Source organism: Saimiri boliviensis, chromosome 7 (assembly GCF_048565385.1).
Source record: "Saimiri boliviensis isolate mSaiBol1 chromosome 7, mSaiBol1.pri, whole genome shotgun sequence".
Classification (NCBI taxonomy): domain Eukaryota; kingdom Metazoa; phylum Chordata; class Mammalia; order Primates; family Cebidae; genus Saimiri; species Saimiri boliviensis.
In genome coordinates this window covers 14,173,558-14,201,056 of record NC_133455.1, presented here as the reverse complement: position 1 = coordinate 14,201,056, position 27,499 = coordinate 14,173,558, and the positions used below count along the sequence as shown (strand labels likewise).

The 27,499-nt window shown below is 41.6% G+C and overlaps 1 long non-coding RNA gene across 1 annotated transcript; it reads right to left on the bottom strand.

Moving 5' to 3' along the window:
* Window positions 1-258: 258 nt before the first annotated feature.
* Window positions 259-27,094, bottom strand: LOC141584983 (uncharacterized). The gene is made up of 3 exons (XR_012518264.1): window positions 26,943-27,094; window positions 26,518-26,599; window positions 259-466 (listed from the first exon to the last, which is right to left on the bottom strand). It is a non-coding gene; the product is annotated as an uncharacterized LOC141584983 (long non-coding RNA).
* Window positions 27,095-27,499: the final 405 nt, after the last annotated feature.

The window sequence follows — 27,499 nt, the reverse complement described above, 5'->3', positions numbered from 1 at the left end:
CCCACTGCAGTTACTTACCTATACAGAGACAAACCTAGAAATAGCAGTCCCATCCTTCACTCGAGAAGGCCCCTGCCAAACTGACCACCCAGTTCTCTCACTCATGGGGGATACGACTGAAAATGTTTTCAGCATTGGTTCCAGACACTATAGGCAGTTTTTGGCTGCTTCAGTTTACCTATTTGGAAAATGGAAATTCAATGCCAGTGATGGCTATTTCACAGAGATTCAGTAAGAAAATGCATGGAAATAGACTTAAAAGTTATAGTCATCAACCCGAGGTTAAAGTTTTACCTTGAGCAACACACAGTAGCAGAAAACACTCATTTAAGCTTCGACTTAATAATTGATTATTTTTATCTTAATTTTATAAATTTAAAATTTCAGATATTAAAGGATGTGGTAGTGGAGGGAGATATTCTTGTGTTGTTTCCATGGTGACCAACTTGCAGGCGTTAACTGCTAGCTGAAATACAGATAAGAAAAAAAAGATGGCAAACTGGCCAGATATGGTGACTCACTCCTGTAATCTCAGCACTTTGGGAGGACAAGGTAGAAGTTTTGTTTGAGCACAGGAGTTTGAGACCAGCTGGGGCAACATATGGAGACCCCGTCTTAACAAAAAATAAAAAATTAGCCCTGTGTGATGGTACATGCCTGTGGTCCCAACTCCTTTGGAGGCTGAGGTGGTAGGATTACTTCACCTCAGGAGGTCGAGGCTGCAGTGAGCTGGGATCATGCCACTGTGCCTCAATCTGGGTGACAGAACAAGATCCTGTCTCTAAAATAAAAAATGGCAAAGTGCTTTGCACAGAGCCTGGCACATAGTAAACAATCACCACCTCTATTAAAGCAGCATAGACATAGAGGCTTGTCATGAAGAGCATCATGGGAAATTCTCTTCTCCTTTGGAATGCTTCAGCCTGAATATTTTGAGATTTAAAATGTTTCTAAGGCAGGGAAACTTTAAGGGATAAGACTTGGAGAAAGAGTCTCATTTGTGGATTTCCCCTTATTCTGAGCCAACTGCACCATGGGGCTTCACCTATCCCAGTTTCTTTGTGTCTTGTTTAAGACATCTTTGCCTACCTCAAGCTCAAGATATTCTTCTATATTGTCTCTAGAAGTTTTACCTTGTTTCCTTTCACATGGAGATCTACAACCCACCTGGAATTGTTTTTTGTATATAATATGAGGTAGCCATCAAGATTCTAATTTTTCATGTGGATGGCCAATTGACCCAGAACCTTTCATTGAGAAAGCCATTGTTTCTCCATCACTCTTCAATGGCACATTTCTTATAAATCAAGTGTCTCTAGGCTGGGCACAGTGGCTCATGCCTGTAATCCCAGCACCTTGGGAGGCTGAGGTAGGAAGACTGTTGCCCAGGCTAGGGGTTAGAGACTAGCCTGGGCAGCACAGGGAGACCCCATCTCTACAAAAAAAAAAATTAAATAATTAGCTGGGCTTGGTGGTGTCTATCTGTAGTCCCAGCTACTTGGGATGCTGAGGCAGGAGCATCACTTGAGCCTGGGAGATCAAGGCTACAGTGAGCCATGATCATACCACTGCACTGTAACCTGGGAAAGAGCAAGGCCCTGCCTCAAAAACATAAAATAAAATGAAAAGTCTCTATGTGTGAGGGATTTGATTCTGAGCTCTTTATGCTGTTCTACTGGTCTATTTCTTTTTCCTATATCAAAGTGTGCTCCATTAATTACTCTGGCTTTATTATAACTGCTGATATCCAGTCATGAAAATCATCTGACTTGTTCTTCTTTGTGATAATCTTGGTTTTTGATTTTTCACACATATTTGAGAATCACATTGTAAATATCCACCAAAACAAAAACTTACTGGGGTTTTGATTCTGATTACAGTGTCTATATCAATTTGGGGAGGATTGATGTCCTCACAGTATTGATTTTTCTTCACAATAACCCTGTGCCGTAGGTTCTGTTGTTATCCCACTTGACAAATACATTTCACGCGTGTAGCTGGGGCACAGGAATGTGAATGAATCCTGTGGTCTACCAAGGAATAAGAGTGGGCATTGTCTGCCCCTCCTGGAAGATATGCTTTATCATTGACTTTGTTTACAATTACTGGCTCATGGCAGTAATATAAAGCACACTAATTGTAGTTAGTATGATTATATTGCTTTTTAATTTTCTTTCTTTCTTTCTTTTTTTTTTTTGAGACAAAGTCCCATTCTGTCACTCAGGCTGAAGTGCAGTGGCGCAATCATGGCTCACTGCTGCCTTGACCTCCTTGGCCCAGGTGATCCTACTGCTTCAGTCTCCTGAGTAGCTGGGAACCACAGTTGTTCACCACCATGCCTGGCTAATTTTTTAAGCATGTGTGGAGATGGAGTCTCCTTATGTTGCCCAGGCTTGTCTTGAATTCCTGGGCTCAAGCAATCCTCCCATCTCAGTCTCCCAAAGTTTTGGGATTACAGGTGTGAACCACCATGGCCAGGCCTTTTAAAATTTTCTGGTAACCATGCATCTCTCACTCTTTGCAACTGGGGCAGGCTATTCCCACCACCCTTAATGTGCCACCAGCCTAATCTCACCAATTTGATTAACCAACAAAAGTCATCAATATAGAAGTAAGAAACACAGGTAGGTTAATACAAGTGATGTCAATTTTTGGGGTGAGCATGGTGGAAGACACACCCAGCTTTTCAAGGGGAGCAATGGCAAGAAGTTGTTATATAAATGAGCTATAAATGGCCTCTGTATTATTAGCCCCAAGTTGGCCTCTGTATATTGGCCCTTGGTTGTTTATTTTTTCACTGTAGACTGAGACCTACTAGGTCAAAAGCCCAAGGAATGAAATTCACATTTTTGCACATCCAATTGTTTAAAAAATATAGCCCTAAAGGATTTCCAGTCATTTAAAGCCTATGCTGGAAAACCTCAGCTCTTAGCCTTCGGAAAGAAAGGGCCTTGGGCTGGGCGTGGTGGCTCACACCTGTAATCCCAGCACTTTGGGAGGCTGAGGCAGGGAGATCACGAGGTTAAGAGATCAAGACCATCTTGGACAACATGGTGAAATGCCATCTCTACTAAAAATACAAAAACAAATTAGCTGGGCATGGTGGTGCATGCCTGTGGTCCCAGCTACTCAGGAGCCTGAGGCAGGAGAATTGCTTGAACTCAGGAGGCAGAGTGAGCCAAGATCACACCATTGCACTCCAGGCTGGGCGACAGAGTGAGACTCCATCTCAAAAAAAAAATAAAAAAGAATAAATAAAAAATAAAGGGCCCTGTAGTCATGGGACCCCAAGCCACTACTGCCCTTTGGAGCTCTCTGACTCAGAGACCCCCTACTGTGCTGATGAGTCCCATCATTTAGACAAATAACCCTGCTGTCTGAACCCCTTTCTTCCAGGAGTCCCCTTGACCTCCTTTCCTCTGGATGGTCTCCTGCTGTGAGGACTTCACCTGTCATACAGCCACATTCAAGCATTGCTCAGTAATGCTTGTGGTGTATCGCTACCTCTGCTGGTCCTATCTTTTTCCTTGATCAGCCTCAAAATGGAAACCCCTAACAGAGGTGGTGTTTAAGACAGTTACATTGAGGTGTCCGTAGCACAGTGGTAGCAGTTGTCCTTGCTAAAGTGTTGCAGTTTAGATTTCATTCCTGACAATACAGCTGTCCCCCTTTATCCTTGGGGGTATGTTCCAAGACCCCAGTGGATTCCTGAAACCACAGATAGTGCTGTACCTGATTTCCATCCATTGGAAGGCATTTCTGTTACGTCTTCCACCCACAAATGCAATGCTTTTTCCTTCTTAACTAAGCACTTATCATGCACTGTAGCCATGACTTTTGCAGTCTCAGATACGATAGCAAAACCTGCATGAATTTCTTTTCCTTTTTCACAATTTCACAAGATTCGTTCTTACTGTAGATCTTAGCAACCTCAGCATATGATTTTTTTTTCTTCCGTCATTAAGTCGAGAACTTTCACTTTTTTTACATTAAGGAAGCATTTTGGCGTATCCAAATTGCTAGCATCACTGCTCTTATGCTTTCGGGCCATTACTAAGTAAAATAAAGGTTACTTGAACACAAGCACTGCAATACTGTGACAGTCAATCCGATGACCTAGATGGCTTCTAAGTGACTGACAGGTGGGGATGCTGAACAGAAGGAGGATTCCTATGCCAGGTGGGACAGAATGGGATGGCTGGAGATTTCATCATACTATTCCATGCCCCCTCAATCCAGTTCATTAACTGCCATCTTTCTCTACTGCATGCCAACTCAGACTTCCAGCATACCGAATCTTGTCCAGCTCACACATGCCAGATACCTGCTTGTCCAGAGCCCAGGATTAGAGAAATAGCAATTAGGATTCTGTTGTTGAGCTGGAGGGTAATGAATAGTGTCTCCCTTTGTAGCGGCCCCCTGTTAGGAATGACTCCATGTGTTCAAGAGCCCTCAAGTTCCCCTTCCATTTGGCCAGTGTTCAATAACATCATACAGAAGGAACCAGCATGCTGCTGGCTAAAGGACCCCAATAAATCATACTGTCGATGTGAGAAATCAACTAGACCTTCCCTGGAAAGGCATCCTCATCCAAGGTACCATTAGTAATGCTGCTATTTGCAATCATAATAAAAATAAAAGTAATAGGAAAATCGCATAGAGGCAATTCTGCTGCCTACTGGATTTTTAATTTTCTTGAGGATGCCAGGGGCAATCTTGGGCCCATTATGTCTAAATGAGGCACATTACAAAAGGCTTGCAAAGTCCAAACTGCTTTTACAGTCATTAATTAGCCAGACTTCTAAATAGGCCCATAAGATTAAACTTGGGTATGGTCTCTGGTCTCTAGAATGGGACTATAGTATGTAGGGAAGTCAAATATCAGTTGTTCAGTAATTACCTGTCCTTCTTTCTCATCTCAGTTCTAATCAGATGTTGCCTTTTTGGGAGGTTGAAAGAGGGAGATGCTGCATAACCCAATGCCCAATGAGAATGCTCTGAACTTCCCTGTAAGGCTGTGGGCAGTGTGAGCACAGAGGCTGCTGGTGTCCTCTTAGTTCCTATGCACACAGCATCTTGTGCTCAGTAGGTGTATCAGCCATCATTCCCGGTGGCAACTGAAAGAAATTTCACTCTCGCTTTCTTCACCTAAAAGAAAACATACAAGAAGGATTTGGGGGTGCATGAAATGAGTGAACGAGGAGCTGAAGAATCAGGCTTGCAAGAGAATAAGCACCAGGAATTCCAGCAAATGTCCAGCAGCAGGAATGATATGGTTCACAGCTTTAACCATCTTCAGATATTTGCTCAAGATTCTGAGCCCCTAGAGAGCACCTGATTCGATGAATCTGAGTCACTGTCCCACCTTTTATGACTTCTGTAGTGGGAAGGGGCACTCATCCAGAACCACTTGCAATGGGAGACTTTCCAAAATGGAGATCCGTGTGCCATCAGGTCGGGAGGAGTAGTTTACTGGATAGCCTCCAATGACAAATGACTCTGGTCCAATGTGATTAGTAAATGTTACTCGTTGAATTGAATTTGCTACTCATGTTCCTTTGGATAGAATGAGGTGTCTCTCTAGGAAGGAAAAAAAAATAAGAAAATGTGATTTGTTTTCCCTCTGGGTGTGGACAAGGGAGAAGCTTTTGATGTACCAAGAACTATGCCAAATATGGCCTGTACATTGTCCTCACAACCTATAAGGTGGGAACTGTTCATAATCCCAGTTTACAAATGAGGCTCAAGTGGATGAAGTCATTTGCCCAAGGACACAGGTGGAGCACAGGTTCAAACTTAGATATTCAGTTTCCAAACCTCATGCTCTTAACTATTCCATGTACTTCCTTCTCCCACTTCTGGTTTTGGGTAGAACAAATCTTAAAAAGACAAAAGGGCTCCCAGGTCTACAGACTTGATAGAGACTTGACTGAATGAACAGACACATCTAAAAAGAATTATAAATAGCTGTCAGCAGAGAGTGATGAGCCTGGGAAACAGAGAAAGGAGATGATGGTCAAGTGCGTTCAATGCTGTTCAGGGAATGGGAGGTCATGGGCCACGAGGCTCTGCAAAATCTTCTCCTCTGGCTGGCAGATGCATTTGTATAGTGCAGATAAATGATACACGGCATCAAACAGTCCTCTAAAGAGCATCCCCCTTGCTCTAGATCCAATCATAACAGGTAGTTTTCTGATGAGAATTTGGGTTTTAGTGGTATTGGTTTTCTGGGAAGAAGTATGCTGACCAGGGGACCCAAGTGTCCAACCCAGTTGAAAGTTAGAGTTTCATTGCAAAGTAATACCTTTGAATTCACACATTACATACCAGTCTCCTGAATTTGGAAATCACCAGAAAGCAGTAGATAAAATAGTAAAAATTTTTATAAATTGGGATACTAGGGATTGAATTCCAGCTCCTCCACTTTCCAGCTGAGTGACTATGAGCAAACTCTTTGCCTTACCATGGCTGAGCTTCCCCATCAGTAAAATCTGATGCTATCGAGAGTATATCCCTGTATCCACACTCATCAAATTATATACATTAAAGATGTGCAGTTTTAAAATCTTAATTATACTTTAATAAAGTTATTGTTACAAAATAAGAATAAAAATGATTATGGTTCTTAAGTGGTATGTCTGCAGCGTTGGACCAAAGCTCTAAGTCTTTCCTCTCAGCAAGTGCAATACTCATTGTAAATTAATAAATTGACACTCTGGTTTTACTCCCCAGCCTTGTGGACATGGTCGATATGCATTCACAGTGCACTGGAAGATCTGCTTTCCATGTGCTGACTCATCCAACTGTAATCCTGCAAGGTCAAATTCTGTCCCCAGACCACAGAGTACCTGTTATGTCCCATAAATGTTTTCAAGTGCTGGGTATTGAATCTGAGCAGAAATCTGAGGGGTTATTCATGTGGATACCCAGGAGAAGAGTAATCAATTTTTTTAAAAAAATTTTATGAGGCCGGGCGCGGTGGCTCAAGCCTGTAATCCCAGCACTTTGGGAGGCCGAGGCCGGTGGATCACAAGGTCAAGAGATCGAAACCATCCTGGTCAACATGGTGAAAGCCCGTCTCTACTAAAAATACAAAAATTTAGCTGGGCATGGTGGTGTGTGCCTGTAATCCCAGCTACTCAGGAGGCTGAGGCAGGAGAATTGCCTGAACCCAGGAGGCGGAGGTTGCGGTGAGCCGAGATCGTGCCATTGCACTCCAGCCTGGGTAACAAGAGCGAAACTCCGCCTCAAAAAAAAAAAAAAATTTATGATGAGTACACAGATGTTTGTTCTAGTATTATTCATTAGACTTGTATATATTTCATAAATACTATTTTACATCTATTCAACATTTAAAAGATGATTTAAAACAGCGTTTCAATCAGGGAGAATAACAGGTAGAAAGGTCTTGAGGTGAAAAATAGCTTGGCAAAGTGGAGGAAGTCCAAGGAAGCCAATATTTTTAGAGAGCAGAAATAGAGGGACTGGAGAGGAGGTGAGAGAGGTTCAGGGATACTAGCTCATGTGGAGCATTGTAGGCTCAGGCAAGGATCTAGCTTTCCCTCTGAGTATACCGGGAACCACTGCAGGATTCTGAGTAGGGGAATAACATGAACTGACTTATGTTCAGATAGAATCCATCTGACTGCTTGTACCGAATAGACTGCAGCGCAGAGAGAGGTGGTGGTCACTGCAAAGGCCCAGGTGAGAGGTCATGGAGGACCAGACAAGGGTGGTGGCAGTGGACGTGGGGAGAAGCGGTCAGATCCTGGATATACCTTGCAAGCAGAGCTAGTAGGATGCTCTGACAACTTGGCTCTGGAGAGGGAGAGGAAGAAGACCAGGCAAGGATGATATTATGCCTTAAAAAAAAGATATATTAAAGTCCTAACCCCCAGTATCTCAGAATGTGACATTTTTTGAAAATAGGAGTTTTGCAGAGGTAATCAGTTATGGCTAAGTCACACGTACAACTGGTGTCCTCATAAGACAACCATGGGGAGACACAGAGATACAGGGTGAACACCAACTGAAGAGGGAGGCAGAGACTAGAGTGATGCATTTGGAGGCTAAGGATTGCTGGAAGCTACCAAAAGCTAGGAGAGACGCATGGAACAGATTTCTTCTTTAGAAACTCCGGGAGTAACCAATGCTGCCAGTCCCTTGATCTCCAATAGCTTGACTCCAGAATAGGGACACACTTTCTGTGGTTTGAAGTCACCCAGTTTGTGGTATGTTGTTATAGGAGTCCTAGGAAAGCAGTAGAGATGATTTGAAGGTTTGAGCCTGAGCAACTAGAAGGTTATGGTTGCCACTGAATAAGAAGCACTAGAGAAGATTCTCCGTAGAGAGAGTAAATGGGCAGTGGTATGCATATGTCATTCTGGGTTTACAGGACAGGTTAGATTTATTCCTATAGAACAAGGTTTCTCAGTCATGGCACTATGTTTGAAGCCAGATAATTATTTGTTATACAGGTATGCCTTATGCGTTGTAGGATGTGTTGGCAGCATCCCTGGCCTCTGTTATACAGATGCTAGTAACACCAGCCACCCTACCCAAGTCATTACAGTTAAAAAATCTTCGGTCATTGACATCCTTTAGGAGGTGTCTTAGTCCACTTGGGCTGCCGTAACAAAACAACCTTAGATTAGGTAATTTATAAACAGCAGAAATTTATTTCTCATAGTTTGGGAGGCTGGGAAGTCCAAGATCAAGGCACCAGCAGATTCAGTGTCTGGTGAGGTTCTCTCTCTCTCTCTCTCTCTCTCTCTCTCTCTCTCTCTCTCTCTCTCTTTTCCCTTCCTCCCTGCCCCCCACCCCCGCCCCTGCCCTTTGAGACAGGGTCTTACTGTATTGTCCAGGCTGGTGTGCAGTGGCATGATCATGGCTCACTGCAGCCTTGACCTCCTAGGCCCAAGCAATCCTCCCACCTCAGCTTCTTGAGCAGCTGGGACTACAGGTGTGTGACACCATGCCTGGCTAATTTTTTTTTAACTCTTTTGCAGAGTCAGGGTCTTCCTCTCTTGCCTAGGCTGGTCTTGAACTCCTGGGCTCAAGCAATCCTCCAGCCTCTGCCTCCCAAAGTGCTGGCGTAAGTGGGGTTGCTCTCTCCTTCAAAGATGGCATTTCTTTCTGATAGAAGCAAGCAAGCTCCCTCAAACTTTTTTTTATAAGGACACAAATTACATTTATAAAGGCAGAGCCCTCATGGCCTAATCAACTGCAAAAGACCCCACCTCTTAATACCACCACATTGGGGATTTGGTTCAACATATGAATCTAAGGGGAGGGGGTACAAACATCCATGTCATAGCAGGGGACAAAATTGCCCTTGGTTAAGAACCACTGTTACAAAAAAACTCCTGGAGCTGGGCTGCACTTGGTCGCTCATGCCTGTAATCCTAACACTTTGGGAGGTTGAGGCAGATGGACTGCCAGAGCTCAGGAGTTCGAGACCAGCCTGGGCAACATGGCGAAACTCCGTCTCTACTAAAAATAAAAAAAATTAGCTGGGAGTGGTGGCGTGCACCTATAGTCTCAGCTACTCAGTGGAGCTGAGGTGAGAGAATCGCTTGAGCCCAGGAGGCAGAGGTTATCGTGAGTCAAGACACTCCGCTCCACTCCAGCTTGGGCAACAGAGTGAGACTCTGACAAAAAAAAGAAAAGAGAAAGAGAGAAAGAGAAAGGAGGGGCGGAGATGAAGGGAGGGAAGGAAGGAGAGAAGGAGAGGAGGGAAGGAAGGGGCTCCCAGAGCCTAAATTTACTAAAACTTGAGTCTTTATTCTTCTGTGGATTCCTCAACTTATTTATTGTTTCATTGAAAGTTCTCATGAGACTCTCCTTTCAGTTTGAGCCAATTAATACCATCTGGTCATATTTGTTTAATTGTTTATCATGTGTTTCCACTCTAGAATATAAGTCCAGGAGGGCAAGGATTTTGCTTGTCTTATTCCCAAATGTATCCCCAATGCCTAGGCCAGTGCAGGCACATAGTAATCTACCTCACAAATACTTGTTAAATACTCTATGAATTAATAATTGCTGCCATTTACAAAGTACCTTTATTTAATAGGAACTCTTCATATATTAACTATTTGATCCTAATAAAAACTTTCCAGGGGTATTAATTATTGGTTCTATTTTTATTTGAGGAAGTCAGAGTTCAGAAAAGTTAAGTATCTTACCTGAAATTACATAGAAAGTGACAGAGCTGCAGTCAGGTCTGTCTGACTCTTCACTGACATTTTCATTGCCTCTTTCATTTTCACATTTTTACTTTCTATTATGGATGTAGCTTGTTGTGACACTTGACAAAGCTATTTTGTGGATGTTGTATCCACTGGGCCCTGAGGCAAACAATCAGGTCTCCCCTCGTAGGGGTTGGTATGGGTGTTAGTGGAGCTCCCACAATGGAGTCGAAGGAGCCCTGCACTCAGGCCAGCCAGGGAAGCCTTTGAATCCACCACTGCTTACTTCATCTTTGGGCAAGTTGTGTGATTTCCTCAGGTCTCCTTGCCTTCATTTGTCAAATGGGAAAAATGATAGCCTCTTGAAGTTGTCATAAAGATTGAATAGAAGGCTGGGTGCAGTGGCTCACACCTGTAATCCCAGCACTTTGGGAGGCCAAGGCAGGCAGATCACCTGAGGTTGGAAGTTCAAGATCAGCCTGGCCAACATGGTGAAACCCTGTCTCTACTAAAAATACAAAAATTAGCTGGTTTTGGTGGCATGCGACTGTAATGCCAGCTACTTGGGAGGCTGAGGCAGGAGAATCGCTTGAGCCAGGAAGGTGGAAGTTGCAGTGAGCAGAGATTGTGTCACTGTCCTCCAGCCTGGGTGACAAGAGCGAGACTCTGCCTCAAAAAAAACCAACCAAACAAACAAACAAAAAAGATTGAACAGAACAATATTGGTGGAAATGGCTCCAAACTATAGAATGCTGCACACATGGAAGCCACTAAACATTTTCTGCCTGACTCATTTAGGTGTTTCTGCAAGTAATTCAGCGAGGTTCTTTTAAACAATCCCATTTAAAAAAAATATTTTTGAGTTACACAAGTAACACATGGCAATATTCTTCTTTTTTTGAAAAAATTAAAACATTATAAATAAAGCTAAGAATTCTTTTAACCACCCCCTCAATCTTTGTTCCTTTCCTACCTCTTTCCTCTGGAATGTGTCCTTCCACACCTTTCTCCGTGTTGTGAAAAAAGTGTCCAGAGTATCTCAATATAGTTTTGATTTGCATTTCTCTAATGGCCAGTGATGATGAGCATTTTTTCATATGTTTGTTGGCCTCATGTATGTCTTCTTTTGTAAAGTGTCTGTTCGTATCCTTCACCCACTTTTGAATGGGCTTGTTTATTTTTTTCTTGTAAATCTGTTTTAGTTCTTTTAAATTCTGGATATCAGCCCTTTGTCAGATGGGTAGACTGCAAACATTTTTTCCCATTCTGTTGGTTGCCGATTCACTATAATGATGGTTTCTTTTGCTGTGCAGAAGTTGTGGAGTTTGATTAGGTCCCATTTGTCTATTTTGGCTTTTGTTGCCAATGCTTTTGGTGTTTTGGTCATGAAGTCCTTGCCTACACCTATGTCCTGAATGGTTTTGCCTAGATTTTCTTCTAGGGTTTTTATGGTTTTAGGTCTTATGTTTAAGTCTTTAATCCATCTGGAATTAATTTTAGTGTAAGGTGTCAGGAAGGGGTCCAGTTTCTGCTTTCTGCACGTGGCTAGCCAGTTTTCCCAACACCATTTATTAAACAGGGAATCCTTTTCCCATTGCTTTTTTCTGTTAGATATGCCAAAGATCAGATGGTTGTAGATATGTTGTGTTGCCTCCGAGGTCTCTGCTCTGTTCCATTGGTCTGTATGTCTGTTTTGGTACCAGTACCATGCTGTTTTGATTACTGTAGCCTTGTAGTATAGTTTGAAGTCTAGTAGTGTGATGCTTCCTGCTTTGTTCTTTTTGCTTAGACTTCACTTGGCTATGTGGACTCTCTTTTGGTTCCATATGAAGTTTAAGGTGTTTTTTTCCAGTTCTGTGAAGAAGGTCATACCATCTCATGCCAGTTAGAATGACAATCATTAAAAAATCTGGAGACAACAGATGATGGAAAGGATGTGGAGAAATAGGAACACTTTTACACTATTGGTGGGAGTATAAAGTAGCTCAACCATTGTGGAAGGCAGTGTGGCAATTCCTCAAAGACCTAGAAATAGAAATTTCGTTTGACCCAGCAATCCCATTACTGGGTATATATCCAAAGGATTATAAATCATTCTACTATAAGGACACATGCACACGAATGTTCATTGCAGCACTGTTTACAATAGCAAAGACCTGGAACCAACCCAAATGCCCATTGATGACAGACTGGACAGGGAAAATGTGGCACATATGCACATGGCATATTATGCAGCCATCAAAAACGATGAGTTTGTGTCCTTTGTAGGGACATGGACGAACCTAGAAACCATCATTCTCAGCAAACTGACACAAGAACAGAAAATCAAACACCGCATGTTCTCACTCATAGGTGGGTGTTGAACAATGAGAACGCATGGACACAGGGAGGGGAACATCACACACTGGGGTCTGTTGGGGGGAAAGAGGGGAGGGACAGTGGGGGGTGGGGGGTTGGGGAGAGATAGCATGGGGAGAAATGCCAGATATAGGTGAAGGGGAGGAAGGCAGCAAATCACGCTGCCATGTGTGTACCTATGCAACAATCTTGCATGTTCTTCACATGTACCCCCAAACCCAAAATGCAATAAAAAATAAATAAAAATAAATAAAATAAAAAAAAGTCCATAGAAAACATGTTGGCCAGGTGCGGTGGCTCATGCCTGTAATCCCAGCACTTTGGGAAGCCAAGGTGGGCAGATCACAAGGCCAAGAGATTGACATCATTTTGGCCAACATGATGAAACCCCTTCTCTACAAAAATACAAAAATTATTTGGGAGGCTGAGGCAGGAGAATCACTTGAACGTGGGAGGAGGAGGTTGCAGTGAGCTGAGATCTCACCACTGCACTCCCAGCATTCCAGCCTGGTAACAAAGTGAGATGTTATCGGAAAGGGGAAAGAGGGAAGGGTGAAGGGAGAGGGGGGAGAGGGGAGGGGAAGGGAGGGGAGGGGAGGGGAGGGAAAGGAAGGGAAGGGAAGGGAAGGGAAAAAGGAGAGAGAAAGAAAGAAAAGAGAAAGGAAAGAGAAAGGAAGGAAAGAAAGAAAACATGTAGGGCTGAGTATGGTGACTCACACCTGTAATCCCAGCACTTTGGGAGGCCAAAGGGAGGAATCACTTGAGACCTGGAATTTGAGAGCAGCCTGGGCAACATGGTGAGACCCCATCTCTATTTTTTTTTTAAATCACAAATAATAAATAAATAAGGAAAATATATAATATTTCACCTGTATGTATGTATATACAAACATAAATCATATCATATTGTATGCATCATATTGCAACTTGCTTTTTTTTTTTTTTTCAATTCAAAGTATGTTGTTGAAATTCTTGAAAAGTAGTATGGCTTTTGGAGCTAGGTGACCTGGGTTTGAATGTCCTGTGTACTCATGTGACTCTGGGCACATTATGTAACCTCTTGGTGATTCAGTTGTTCTGTGAGCACAATTTGGGAGCCTCCTCAAGAACTGTTGTAAGGATTAAGCTGTTCATTGTGGGTAGGCATTTAGGAGTGTTTCTGGAGCACTCCTTCCCCTAGATACTTGTGCATGGATATTATTATCTATTTGACGGAGGACGTGGTCCTTTTGCTGCTACAAAGTGTTTCACAATGTGATTATTTCCCCGTAGATGGATATTAGATCATTTCCCATGTTTTGGCTATTACAAGCAACTCGGTATTGAAAATCTTTGTGTAGCTCTCATTGTGCACATCCATCTGCATTTTTCTCTAGGATAGATGCCAGGGAGCGAAATCTCTGGATCCTAGGGCTCATTTTTGTTTTAATAAATATTGCCAAACAGCTCCCCAAAGGAGCTGAACCAAGGTACACCTCTATCAGTAGAGTGTAAGGATCAAATTCTTACCAGGTTGAATCTGCGTTTTTGGATAAACCTAACCCCTCTCGTGTTCATTAAGCCACATCTATTTTCAGAACTCAGTTGACATCTCTGGCTGCTCCCTCTTCATTTTTTCCAGCTTTGTGTCCTCAAGCAGCTCCTTGCTATTGTTTTCCTCCCTGGCTCTTGTTTAATGCAGCCAAGTGCTTTTGGAATCCTGGGTAATATAATGGCAGACAACGTGCAGCAGGCATGTGAAATTGGAGGTGCTGAATGTAGCGTTTGTAAGGAGTCTTTGGCATAATTTCAGACTGAAATGGAGCACTTTTCACTCAGCCTAAATTGCCTCAATTGCACCTGGTGTGCTGGGTAGAGGAGATGCAGCTCAGACAGGCTGAATGTTTCTCTGGAACAGGATGGGCTGTCTTCCCCAGTCTTGGAAGCAGGTCACCAGCTTACCAGGGAGATAAGACTTAACCTAGCCTTGGACTGGAAACAAGACTTTATTTTCAAACCCTACAGATGTCAGCAAAAGACCCTTTTGTTGGTGACCTCAGGGTGGTAATTCCTTAATATAGAGAAAGGAAAAATGTGGTCATTTAGGGCTGCAACTGACCATTGTAAAATCCACTTCGTTTATGCATTGTTATTTGGGGAGAAGCATAAGATTTGCAAAACAGAACTGAAAAGATACTCCCAAAAAATCCGGATAAGCACCTTAACAGTTCCCTGGGAGTAGAAGATGAATTTAAAGTGATCATATATTTTTATTTTTTCACCCAAAGTTTACCCCTGGCAATCTTTCATCGTGATGATTGCGTTTAGTCAACCATCAGCTGGGGTGACTATTTTGTTCTACTTGCTCTCCCTGCCTGGAAAAAAAAGGAGGGCTTTGAAATAAATATCTGGAATAGTTCTTGGCATTCAAATGCTAATGAGATAGTGAGGCAAAGCGCTGGACTCTAAATGTTTACATTAAAATGGAAATATGTAATCGATTTTTCCAAAAAGGTCTCCTATTCACTGTTAAAATATACTTCATGAGACTAAAAACAAAGCAACCACAAAAAAAGCACCCTCTGTAAGTAGTAGCAGCTGAGGCAGCAACTTCTTGGTGAGCTACAGCCCAGACCAGTTATAGAGATAATTGTTTCCAGTACTGCATCAGTGCATACCATTGTCCTTGTTATAATAAAAAGAAAAGGAGATTTATTTCTTAGCTAGGCATGGGATTATTATCATTGTAGGTACTTTTTAAATGGTGGTGATTACTGAGCAAAATAATACCTTCTCTTTAGGCGTCTCTCTCCAACACCCCCACCTCCAAAACTTGATCTTTCAAAATGATAATGTTGAAATTCTTTTAGTCTGTTTATTTGGCAATTGCTAGATGGTTTGAGAAAAAAAGTAGATTAAACACTAGTGTTTTGGAGTTTAAGAGATATATATTGGAATTCAGGTTCTGCCATTTCCTGACTGTGCAGCTTAGGGTCTCTTTGAACCTCAGTTTCCACATCTGAAAAATGCTGCTCAGGCTGAAAGAAGAGCTAGGTTACCAGAAAATATGGAAAAGAAAGCCCACTTTAGATAACAGTTCAAAATATCTTCCTATTATGGGTACAACAAGATATCAGTAATAAAATGAACTAATGTTTATCTTGTGTTCCTTATATGCCAGTTACCATTTAAAAGCTATTTGCATTAACTAATGTAATTCTTCTAATAACTTTATTAAATAAGTGCTATTTATTATTATGTAGGTACTTATATCAGCTTTGAAATATCCTGGTTAGCTTATTCAAACAAATATTTACTGACTGTGTTTGTATTCCTCAGCAAAATAGTATTTGTTGATTTAGTAATTAAAATATATATTGAGTACCTTCTGTGGACCAGGCAATGTGCCAAATTCTGGGGATATATTGGTGAACAAAATTAGACAGTCTTTGCTGTCATAGAAATGAGAGTCTTGTCTACGACCATACCATCCTGAATGCGCCAGATCTCATCTAATCTAGGAAGCTAAGCAGGGTCGGGCCTGACTAGCACTTGAATGGGAAAAATTAGAGTCTGGGTAAAAAGGTAGATAGTATTCTGCTTCTCTAAAAAATGGTGAATTGTTATAAAGTGAACAAAATGTGCAGGACAAGGACTTGCTCCTGCAAGAGACGCTGACAAAGACATCTGCTCTACACTCGGAAAGTGACTTGGGTGCTGAAATCTAAAGGAGATGCCAGAATTGATTAAGTGAGGGACAGAGCATGGGTGGGTGTGTTCCAGGTAGTGGGAGCAACCCTTGCATATGACCCAAAATGGGAGGAACATGGCTTTGAACATCGTTTATATATATATATAAACATGGCATATATATGTATGTGTGTATATATATATAATATATAATTGTATATTTATATAATATATAATATATGTTATATATAAATATATAAATATATAATTATCTAATATAAATAGATATAATAGATATATATCTAATATAAATATATAATTATCTATTATATATGAGCCATGTTATATATATAATTTATATATAAAATATATATAATAAATAAATATATATATATTATATATATATATATAAGCCATGTTCCTCCCATTTTATATATATATGTATTTTATTGTACTTTAGGTTCTGGGGTACCTGTGCAGCTCCTGCCGGATTGTGGCATAGGTACATACACGGCAATGTGGTTTGCTGCCTCCATCCCCCCTCACCTAGATCTGGCATTTTGCCCCAGGTCATCCCTCCCCAACCTCCCTACCTCCTGCTGTTCCTCTCCTGGTCCCCTGCAACAGACCCCAGTGTGTGATGCTCCCCTCCCTATGTCAATGTGTTCTGATTGTTCAATGTCCACCTTTGAGTGAGAATATGTGGTGTTTGATTTTCTTTTCTTGTGTCAGTTTGCTGAGAATGATGGTTTCCAGATTCATCCATGTCCCTACAAAGAATACAGACTCATCATTTTTTATGGCTGCACAGTATTCCATGGTGTATATGTGACACATTTTCCCTGTCCAGTTTATCATTGATGGGCATTTGGGTTGGTTCCAGGCCTTTGCTATTGTAAACAGTGCCACAATGAATATACGTGTGCATGTGTCTTTATAATAGAACGATTTATAATCCTTTGGATATATACCCAGTAATGGGATTGCTAGGTCAAATGGAATTTCTATTTCTAGATCCTTGAGGAACATCACACTGTCTTTCACGATGGTTGAACTAATTTGCATTCCCACCAACAGTGTAATGGTGTTCCTATTTCTCCACATCCTCTCCAGCATCTGTTGTCTCCAGATTTTTTAATGATCGCCATTCTAACTGGCATGAGATGGTATCTCAATGTGGTTTTGATTTGCATTTCTCTAATGACCAGTGATGATGAGCATTTTTTCATATGTTTGTTGGCCTCATAAATGTCTTCTTTTGAAAAGTGCCTGTTCATGTCCTTTGCTCACTTTTGAATGGGTTTGTTTGTCTGTTTCTTGTAAATCTGTTTTAGTTCCTCGTACATTCTGGATATTAGCCCTGTGTCAGATGGGTAGATTGCAAAATTTTTTCCCCATTTTGTTGGTTGTCAGTTCATTTCTAATGATTGTTTCTTTTGCTGAACAGAAGCTCTGGAGTTTAGTTAGATCCCATTTGTCTATTTTGGCTTTTGTTGCCAATGCTTTTGGTGTTTTAGTCATGAAATCCTTGACTATGCCTATGTCCTGAATGGTTTTGCCTAGGTTTTTTTCTAGGGTTTTTATGGTGTTAGGTCTTACGTTTAAGTCTTAATCCATCTGGAGTTAGTTTTAGTGTAAGTTGTCAGGAAGGGGTCCAATTTCTGTTTTCTGCACATGACTAGCCAATTATCCCAATACCATTTATTAAACAGGGAATCCTTTTCCCATTGCTTTTTTCTGTTAGATTTGTCAATGATCAGATGGTTGTAGGTGTCTGGCATTGCCTCCAAGGCCTCTGTTCTGTTCCATTGGTCTATGTCTCTGTTTTGGTACTAGTACCATGCTGTTTTGATTATGTAGCCTTGTAGTATAGTTTGAAGTCAGGTAGTGTGATGCCTCCAGCCTTTGTTCTTTTTGCTTAGGATTGTCTTGGCTATGTCAGCTCTCTTTTGGTTCCATATGACATTTAAACTGTTTTTTTCCAGTTCTGTGAAGAAGGTCAATGGTAGCTTGATGGGATAGCATTGAATCTATAAATTACTTTGGGTGGTATGGCCATTTTCACTATGTTGATTCTTCCTAACCATGAGCATGGAATGTTTTTCCATCTGTTTGTGTCCTCTCTTATTTCCTTGAGTAGTGGTTCATAGTTCTCCTTGAAGAGGTCCTTTACATCCTTTGTTAGTTGTATTCCTAGATATTTTATTCTCTTTGTAGCGATTGTGAATGGGAGTTCACTGTTGATTTGGCTCTCATTTGGTCTGTTATTGATGCATAGGAATGCTTGTGATTTCTGCACATTGATTTTGTATCCTGAGACTTTGCTGAAGTTGCTTATCAGTTTCAGGAGATTTTGGGCTGAGACGATGGAGTCTCCTAAATATACGATTATGTCATCTGCAAATAGAGACAATTTGACTTCCTCCTTTCCTAATCGAATACCTTTATTTCCTTTTCTTGCCTGATTGCTCTCGCTAGAACTTCCAATACTCTATTTAATAGGAGTGTTGAGAGAGGGTGTTCTTATCTAGTGCCAGATTTCAAAGGGAATGCTTTCCGTTTTTGCCCATTCAGTATGATATTGGCTGTGGGTGTGTCATAAATAGCTCTTATTTTGCAATACGTTCCATCAATACCTAGTTTATTGATAGTTTTTAGTATAAAGGGCTGCTGAATTTTGTCAAAGGCTGTCTCTGCACCTATTGAGATAATCATGTGGCTTTTGTCTTTGGTTCTGTTTATGTGATGGAATACGTTTATGGACTTGTGTATGTTGAACCAGCCTTGCATGCCCAGGATGAAGCCTATTTGGTTGTGATGGATATGTTTTTGATATGCTGTTGCAATCAATTTGCCAGCATTTTACTGAAGATTTTTGTATCTATGTTCATCATGGATATTGGCCTAAAGTTTTCTTTTCTTGTTGTGTCTTTGTTGGGTTTTGGTATCAGGAAGATGTTGGTCTCCTAAAATGATTTGGGAAGGATTCCTCTTTTTGGATTGTTTGCAATAGTTTCAGAAGGAATGATACCAGCTCTTCTTTGTACATCTGGTAGAATTTGGCTGTGAACCTATTTGGACCTGGGCTTTTTTTGGTTGGTAGGCTATTAATTGCTGCCTCGATTTCAGCCCTTGTTATTGTTGTCATTATTCAGGGTTTCAACTTCTTTCTGGTTTAGTTTTGGAATGGTGACAGTGTCCAGGAATTTATTCATTTCTTCAAGGTTTACTGGTTTATGTGCATAGAGTTGTTTGTAGTAATCTCTGATGGTAGTTTGTATTTTTGTGGAATCAGTGGTGATATCCCCTTTATTGTTTTTTATTTCATCTATTTGATTCTTCTCTCTTTTCTGTTTTATTAATCTGGCTAGTAGTCTGTCTATTTTGTTGATCTTTTCAAAAACCAGCTCCTGGATTTATTGATTTTTTGAAGGGTTTTATGTGTCTGTCACCTTCAGTTCTGCTCTGATCTTAGTTATTTCTTGTCTTCTGCTAGGTTTTGAGTTTTTTTGATCTTGCTCCTCTAGCTCTTTCAATTCTGATGATAGGGTGTTGATTTTAGATCTTTCCTTGCTTCTCATGTGGGCATTTATTGCTATAAATTCCCTCTAGGCACTGCTTTAAATGTGTCCCAGAGGTTCTGGTACATTATGTCTTCTTTAAGAACATCTGTCTTCTTCTTTGAAGAACATCTTTATTTCTGCTTTCATTTCATTGTTTATCCAGTCAACATTCGAGAGCCAATTGTTCATTTTTTATGAAGTTGTGCAATTCTGAGTTAGTTTCTTAATCCTGAGTTCTAATTTGATTGCACTGTGGTCTGAGAGGCTGTTTGTTATGATTTCTGTTCTTTTGCATTTGCTGAAGAGTGATTTACTTCCAATTACATGGTCCATTTTAGAGTAGGTGTGATGTGGTGCTGAGAAAAATGTATATTCTGTGGATTTGAGGTGGAGAGTTCTGTAAATGTCTATTGGGATTGCTTGGTCCAGATCTGCGTTCAAGTCCTGTATATCCTTGTTAATTTTCTGTTTCGTCAATTGGTCTAATATTGACAGTGGAGTGTTAAAGTCTCCCACTATTATTGTGTGGGAGTCTAAGTCTCTTTGTAGGTCATTAAGAACTTGCTTTATGTATCTGGGTGTTCCTGTATTGGGCACATATATAGTTAGGATTGTTAGCTCTTCTTATTGCGTTGATCTTTTACCATTATGTAATGCCTTTCTTTGTCTCTTGATCTTTGTTGGTTTAAAGTCTATTTTATCAGAGACTAGGATTGCAACTCCTGCTTTTTTTTTTCTCTCTCTCTCCATTTGCTTGGTAAATCTTCCTCCATCCCTTTATTTTGAGCCTATGTGTGTCCTTGCATGTGAGATGAGTTTCTTGAATACAGCACACCAATGGGTTTTGACTTTTTATCCAATTTGCCAGTCTGTGTCTTTTGAATGGGGCATTTCGCCCATTTACATTTAAGGTTAATATTGTTATGTGTGAATTTGATCCTGCCATATTGATGCTAGCTGTTTGTTTTGCCCATTAGTTGATGCAGTTTCTTCATTGTGTTGATGGTCTTTACCATTTGGTACATTTTTGGAGTGGCTGGTACTGATTGTTCCTTTCTATGTTTAGTACTTCTTTCAAGAGCTCTTGTAAGGCAGGCCTGGTGGTAATGAAATATCTCTGCAATTGCTTATTCATAAGGGATTTTATTTCCCTTTCACTTATGAAGCTTAGTTTGGCTGGATATGAAATTCTAGGTTGAAAGTTCTTTTCATTAAGGATGTTGAATATTGGCCCCCACTCTCTTCTGGCTTGTAGGGTTTCTGCTGAGAGATCTACTGTGAGTCTGATGGGCTTCCCTTTGTAGGTAACCTGACCTTTCGCTCTGGCTGCCCTTAGCATTTTTCCCTTCATTTCAACCCTGGTAAATCTGACAGTTATGTACCTCAGGGTTGCTCTTCTTGAGGAATATCTTTGTGGTGTTCTCTGTATTTCTTGGACTTGAATGTTGGTCTGCCTTGCTAGATTGGGGAAGTTCTCCTGGATCATATCCTGAAGAGTGTTTTCCACCTTTGATTTATTGTCTCTGTCACATTCAGGTACACCTGTCAAATGTAAATTAGGTCTTTTCACATAATCCCATATTCTTGGAGGCTTTGTTCATTTCTTTTCACTCTTTTTTCTCTGATCTTGCCTTCTCATTTTATTTCATTGAGTTGATCTTCAATCTGTAATATCCTTTCTTCTTCTTGGTCGATTTGGCTATTGAAACTTGTGTATGCTTCAGAAAGTTCTCATATTGTGTTTTTCAGCTCCATCAAGTTATTTATTTTCCTCTCTAAGCTGTTTATTCTTATTAGCATTTTGCCAAATCTTTTTTCAGTGTTTTTGGTTTCTTTTTTTTTCTTTCTTTTTTTTTTTTTGAGATGGAGTTTCACTCTTGTTACCCAGGCTGGAGTGCAATGGCGCGATCTCAGCTCACCACAACCTCCGCCTCCTGGGTTCAGGCAATTCTTCTGCCTCAGCCTCCTGAGTAGCTTGGATTACAGGCATGTGCCACCATGCCCAGCTACTTTTTTGTATTTTTAGTAGAGACAGGGTTTCACCATGTTGACCAGGATGATCTTGATCTCTTGACCTCATGATCCACCCACATGTTCTTTAGCTCAGAGAAGTTCGTTATTACCCACCTTCTGAAGCCTGTTTCTGTCACTTCATCATATTCATTCTCCATCCTGCCTTGTCCCCTTGCTGGTGAGGAGTTGTGATCCCTTGGAAAAGGAGAGGTGTTCCGGTTTTTGGTGTTTTCATCCTTTTTGCACTGGTTTCTTCCTATCTTTGTGGATTTATCTACCTGTGGTCTTTGTAGTTGTTGACTTTCAGATGGGGTCTCTGAGTGGATGTCCTTTGTTGATGTTGAAGTTATTTCTTTCTGTTTTTTAGGTTTCCTTCTAACAGTCAGGCCCCTTTGCTATAGGACTGCTGGAGGTCCACTCCAGAGCCTACTTGCTTGGGGATCACCTGCAGTGGCTGCAGAACAGTAAGGGTTGCTGCTGGTTTCTTCTTCTGTTATCTTCATCCCAAAAGGGTACCCAAGCTCTTCTTTATGAGGTGTCTCTTTGGATATATGGGGATTGGGGAGCTGCTTGAGGAGACAGTCTATCCATTATAGGAGCTGAATTGCTGAGCTGGAGCTCTGTTGTTCCATTCAGAGCTGCTGAGCAGGTACATTTAAGTCTGCTGCAGCAGAACTCATAACCACCTTTTTTTCCCAGTTGCTCTGTCCTGGGAAGGTGGGGCTTTATTTATAAGTTCCTGACCTGTTGCTGCCTTTTTTCAGAGATGTCCTGCCCAGCAAGGAAGTAGTCTAGTCACAGTCTGCCAGCAGAGGTGTTGCTGAGCTGCTGTGGGCTCTGCCTAGCTGCTGTGTGAACCTCCTTGTGGTTTTGTTTGCAGAGGTACAGTTAGAACTGCCTCGGTAATGGCAGTCTGCCTTAGTAATGGTGGACTGCCTCAGTAATGGCAGACTGCCTCAGTAGAGGCAGATTGCCTCAGTAATGGCAGACTGCCTCGGTAGTAGTGGACTCCCTCAGTAATGGCAGACACCCTTCCCTACACTGAGCTGGACCATTTGGGATCCAGCTGCACTTGCTGCAAAACTCTCAATCCAGAGTTTTTCAGAGTGCTGGTCTTTGTGGGGGTGGGACCCGCTGAAGCAGATCACCTGGCTCCCTGTTTCAGCCCTCATTTTTTCAATTGATGGGTGGCTACATATCCCAGGCATTCTAGGCGCCAGTTGAAACGGCCATCCAGATTTGTGTGACTTTTTGTGCAGAGACCTGTGGCACCAGCTGAAACAGTCATGCTGAAATCTCCTGGTCTGTAGGCAGTAAAAACTCGTTTGAAAATGCTGTGATCACTTACCCTCCACATTGTTCTCTCTGGGAACTGCACTCCAGAGCTGTTCCTGTTTGGCCATCTTGGACCGTGGATCGGACGTGGCTTTTGAGAGAGAGCCTCCCCTCTTTAATCATTTCTATCTCTCTTATCCAACCTGGCAAGTGAAGAGGATTGGGACATTTTTCCAGCACTTTAATGAAGAGGGCCACTGTGTTGTTGTGTGGTAAAGAGGAAAAGGTGTGTTGTAAGATGTGGAATTATGACCACAATTCACTTTTGTTCAAAAATGTTTTTCCAGGGCTCTGGCCAATGTCTCCATGCTTCTCTAGAAGCTGAGAGACCCAAGTTAAGGTAACGAGAAAAAGGAACCACTGTGAATGAAGCTCAAAGAACCAACATGGCAGTTCAGTATGCCACAAGTTACAGGGAAAGCCTCAAGGGGAGTTGTCTCAGCATCGTGGAACAGGTGTGTGACACAGTACATGAATGATGGAGACAGGACCATGTAATTGCCTGACAGATGTTCTGGGATTTTATTACATCGTGTTAAACTTGGGCAGGAGCATCTCAAAACTGCAATTCCTCCCATGGGTGGGGAGTGTGTGTGTGCGCACACCAGTGAATGAAAGTGTGCCATGTTCTAAACCTTCTGAAACAAACTGGAATAGAAGTGGGAAATTTTGTGACTGTGATGGTTACTGATACTCTGCTTCTCAGCAGAGCTAGAAATATTCTTGTTAAAATGCCCTGTGTGCTACCAATAAAAACAGCAATGTCTGTTGGACGTTGCCAGCGTCAAGGGTCTTCTTCAGCTCTGTGTGTGTGTGTGTGTGTGTGTGTGTGTGTGTGTGTGCGTGTGTGCATGCATGCACTTGTGTGTCCCCACATGCCTGCATGAGGGTAAACACTAGACATAGAATTGGGGAAATGTATCTGATTTGGAAAAGATCTCAGAAATTGCCACTGTAGCCTGTACAATTGAGAAATAAACATGAAATTTTTGTATTTTTCCCAGTAGTTACCACAAGGACTGTCTCTGTTACACTTTCCACCCTCATCTGGCTTTCTTGCTACCTGGTAAGTCAATTAGATCTCATAACTTTTCAATCTCCATGGGCTGTTAAAATAGCTTAGTCACTGGTCCATGATTTTCTATTTTTTATTGTAGTAAAATACATATAACATAAAATTTATCATCTTAACTATTTTTAAGTGTACAGTTCTGTGAGATTAAGTATATTCATATCGTTGTCCAACCATCACTACTATCTATCTCCAGAACCCTATTCATTGTGCAAAACTGACTCTGTGCTCATTAAACAACTCCCCACTCCCTTTCTCCCTAAACCCCTGGCAACTTCATTCTGCTTTCTGTCTTTGTGAATTTAACTACTCTCAGTACTTCATAAGTAAGTGAAATCATGAAGCATTTGTCTGTTTGTGACTGGCTTATTTCATTCAGCATAATGTCCTCAAGTCTCATCCATATTGTAGCATGTGTCAGAATTTCTTTCTTTTCTTCTTTCTTTTATTATTATTATTATTGGTTTTGAGATAGAAGTCTTGCTCTTTTGCCCTTGCTGGAGTGCAATGGTGTGATCGCAGCTCATTGCAGTCTCAGCCTCCTGAGCTCAAGTGATCCTCCTGCCTCAGCTTTCCAAGTAGCTAGGACCACAGGCACACACCACCATGCCTGACTAATTATTAAACTTTTTTTTGTAGCGATGGAGTCTCACCATATTGCCTACATTGGTTTTGATCTCCTGGCTCCAGCAGTTCTCTTGCCTCAGCCTCCCAGAGTGCTAGGATTATAGGCATGACCCACTGTGCTGACTCCTTCTTTAAGGCTAAATAATAGTCCTATGTATATTTATATAGGATAGGATTAATAATGGTGAATAAGTCCTATATACATAGGACTGTTATTAGCCCTATCCTATATAAATATACAGGTTAAAATATATAAAATATAAAAGTTAAAAAATTAGTTCTATGTATATGTATGTAGGACTATTATTATTTAGCTATATATATATATAAACTCATTTGGAAATGTTGTGATCACTCACCCTCTATGTTGTTCTTGCTGGGAACTGCACTCCAGAGCTGTTCCTGTTCAGCCATCTTGGATCGTGGATCGGAACTTGGCTTTTGAGAGAGAGCCTCCCCTCTTTAATCCATTTCCATCTCTCTTTCCCAATCTGGCAGGTGAAGAGGATCGAGGCATTTTCCCAGCACTTTAAATAGGAGGACCATTGTGCTCCTGTGCTGTATATATATATACATACCATGCTATGCTTATTCATTTATCCATTGATGGACTGTTGGGTTGCTTCCACATATTAGCTATTGTGAATAATGCTGCTGAGAATATGTGTGTACAAATATCTTGAGATCCTTCTTTCAGTTCTTTTGGGAATATGCCCAGAAGTGGGATTGTGGATTAGATGATAAATCTTCTGGTTTTTTTTTTTAGTAACTACCATACTGTTTTCCACAGTGGCTGTACATTTTATATTCCCACCAACCATGCCCAAGGGTCCCAATTTTACAATCCAGTCCATTTTTAAACTTCAATGTTATATTTGCTTCCAAGTTCCCCCTTTCAGTTCTCAGCACCGGCGGGGCTGGCAAGATGGGTCTGGCCTCCTCTCTTCCTGGATCCCACACACTTTCCTGCTTCTTTGCCGTTGTGTTCAAGTGGGAAGGAGGAAGGCGAGAAGAGGACTTTTCCTCATGACATTGTCCTTGGGGAGCTGATCGTTTTCCCCTCTGTTTTCTCCACATGGGAGCGTCTCTATGCCGGGAGTGTGGGCTGCTGCTTTCTGCTGGTCATTTCCACTGATCTGGCTTCATTGTCCATAAACTCAGTGTGGTAGGTGGATGCCTCAATGGACCCTCCCAGTAAAGAATTCCATTTACAAAGTGTTATTGCTTTTCTTCCTACTGGGCCTCAAGAGCTGTATATTTATGTTAATTTATTGTCTGAGGATTTCTATATCATGTGGCGAGTATAAAAATCAGACCCATATGCCATGATATGTACATGATTGTGGTTTCAATTTCTTGCAGGAGACAGTTTTTCCCCATTGTAGTAATGCCACAAGCTGTATCCCTTTGAGCCCTTATTTTTTTAAGAGACAGGATCTCACTCTGTTGCCCAGGCTGGAGTACAGTGGTGCAGTCATAGCTTACTGTAACTTCAAACTCCTGTACTCAAATGATCCTCCCACCTCAGCCCCTTGAGTAACTAGGACAACAGGCATGTACCACCATACCCAGCTAATTTTATTTTTTGTGGAGATGGGGTCTCACTACATTGCCCAGGCTAAGAGTTTTGTTTTGTTTTGTTTTTAATTATGAGCCGTGGATGTTTCCCAGCATGTGTCTGACAGCTTACCGCGAGCCATCCTTAAGTGCTTGCCTCTCCTTCTCTGCATGGGAGCTCTCTTAGGCTTCATGGGAGCTTTTCTGGCTGAGTTCTGGTACAGTATGGAAACACAAGGGAAGATAATACCCTTAGAGCAACGCTCAACATTTGGGGGATGAGAGTTGGTGGATAAATGTGCCGTTCCCCATCTGAGGTGGAACGATTCCTAACTGAGTTCCACACAATCTCCCTGAGGTCCCCAGCAGGACTAAACCTCAATTGGCCACAACAGTGACTTGATTATTCTGCACCCATTACTGATTTTTCCCCCTTTTCCTCTCTTTTTTTCCCCACCTCCTCACTATGCTTCCTGGGATCACCTCCTGAATAAACTACCTGAATCCAAATCTTTGTTTCAGAGTTTGCTTTGGCGGAACCCAGACTAAAAGACCCACCAAGAGCCCAGGCTAATCTGGGCTGGTGGGAAACCTTTCTGCTTCCGTTCCCTTTGAGAGACCCCACTTTATGCAACAATCTCACATTCAGCTCCTCTCTTTGCAGAGCCCCAAATCCATGTCCCTTGTTGCCATGGTGACATTAGAATTCCAGCCCTCAGCCCCTCAGAGCTTGTGTTCTGTGTCTGAACTCCCCTGGGTTGCCCTGGTCTCAGCTGGAGTTCACCCACATAATGTTGAGCTCTTTTTGTTTTACTTTTGATCCTTTGGGATGTTCTTTTGTTTAAGCCTGGATCTGCATTGCTTAATTATTTCTAATAGCATTTTTGTGGCATTGAGGTTGTCTATGGCCATCAATGGGTCATGTTTCCAGGAGTCTAAGTATTTCAGTCAGCAGTGTGGCTGGAAGATTCTGCTCACTGGAGTTACGTCAGTGAAAGAGCAGAAGTCCCTGCCCTCAGGGGGCTTACATTCTAGCAGGGGGAGATGAAGTATAAACAATAAATAGATACACATGGCATACAGAAGTCAGCTGATGATATGTGTCATGGAGAAAA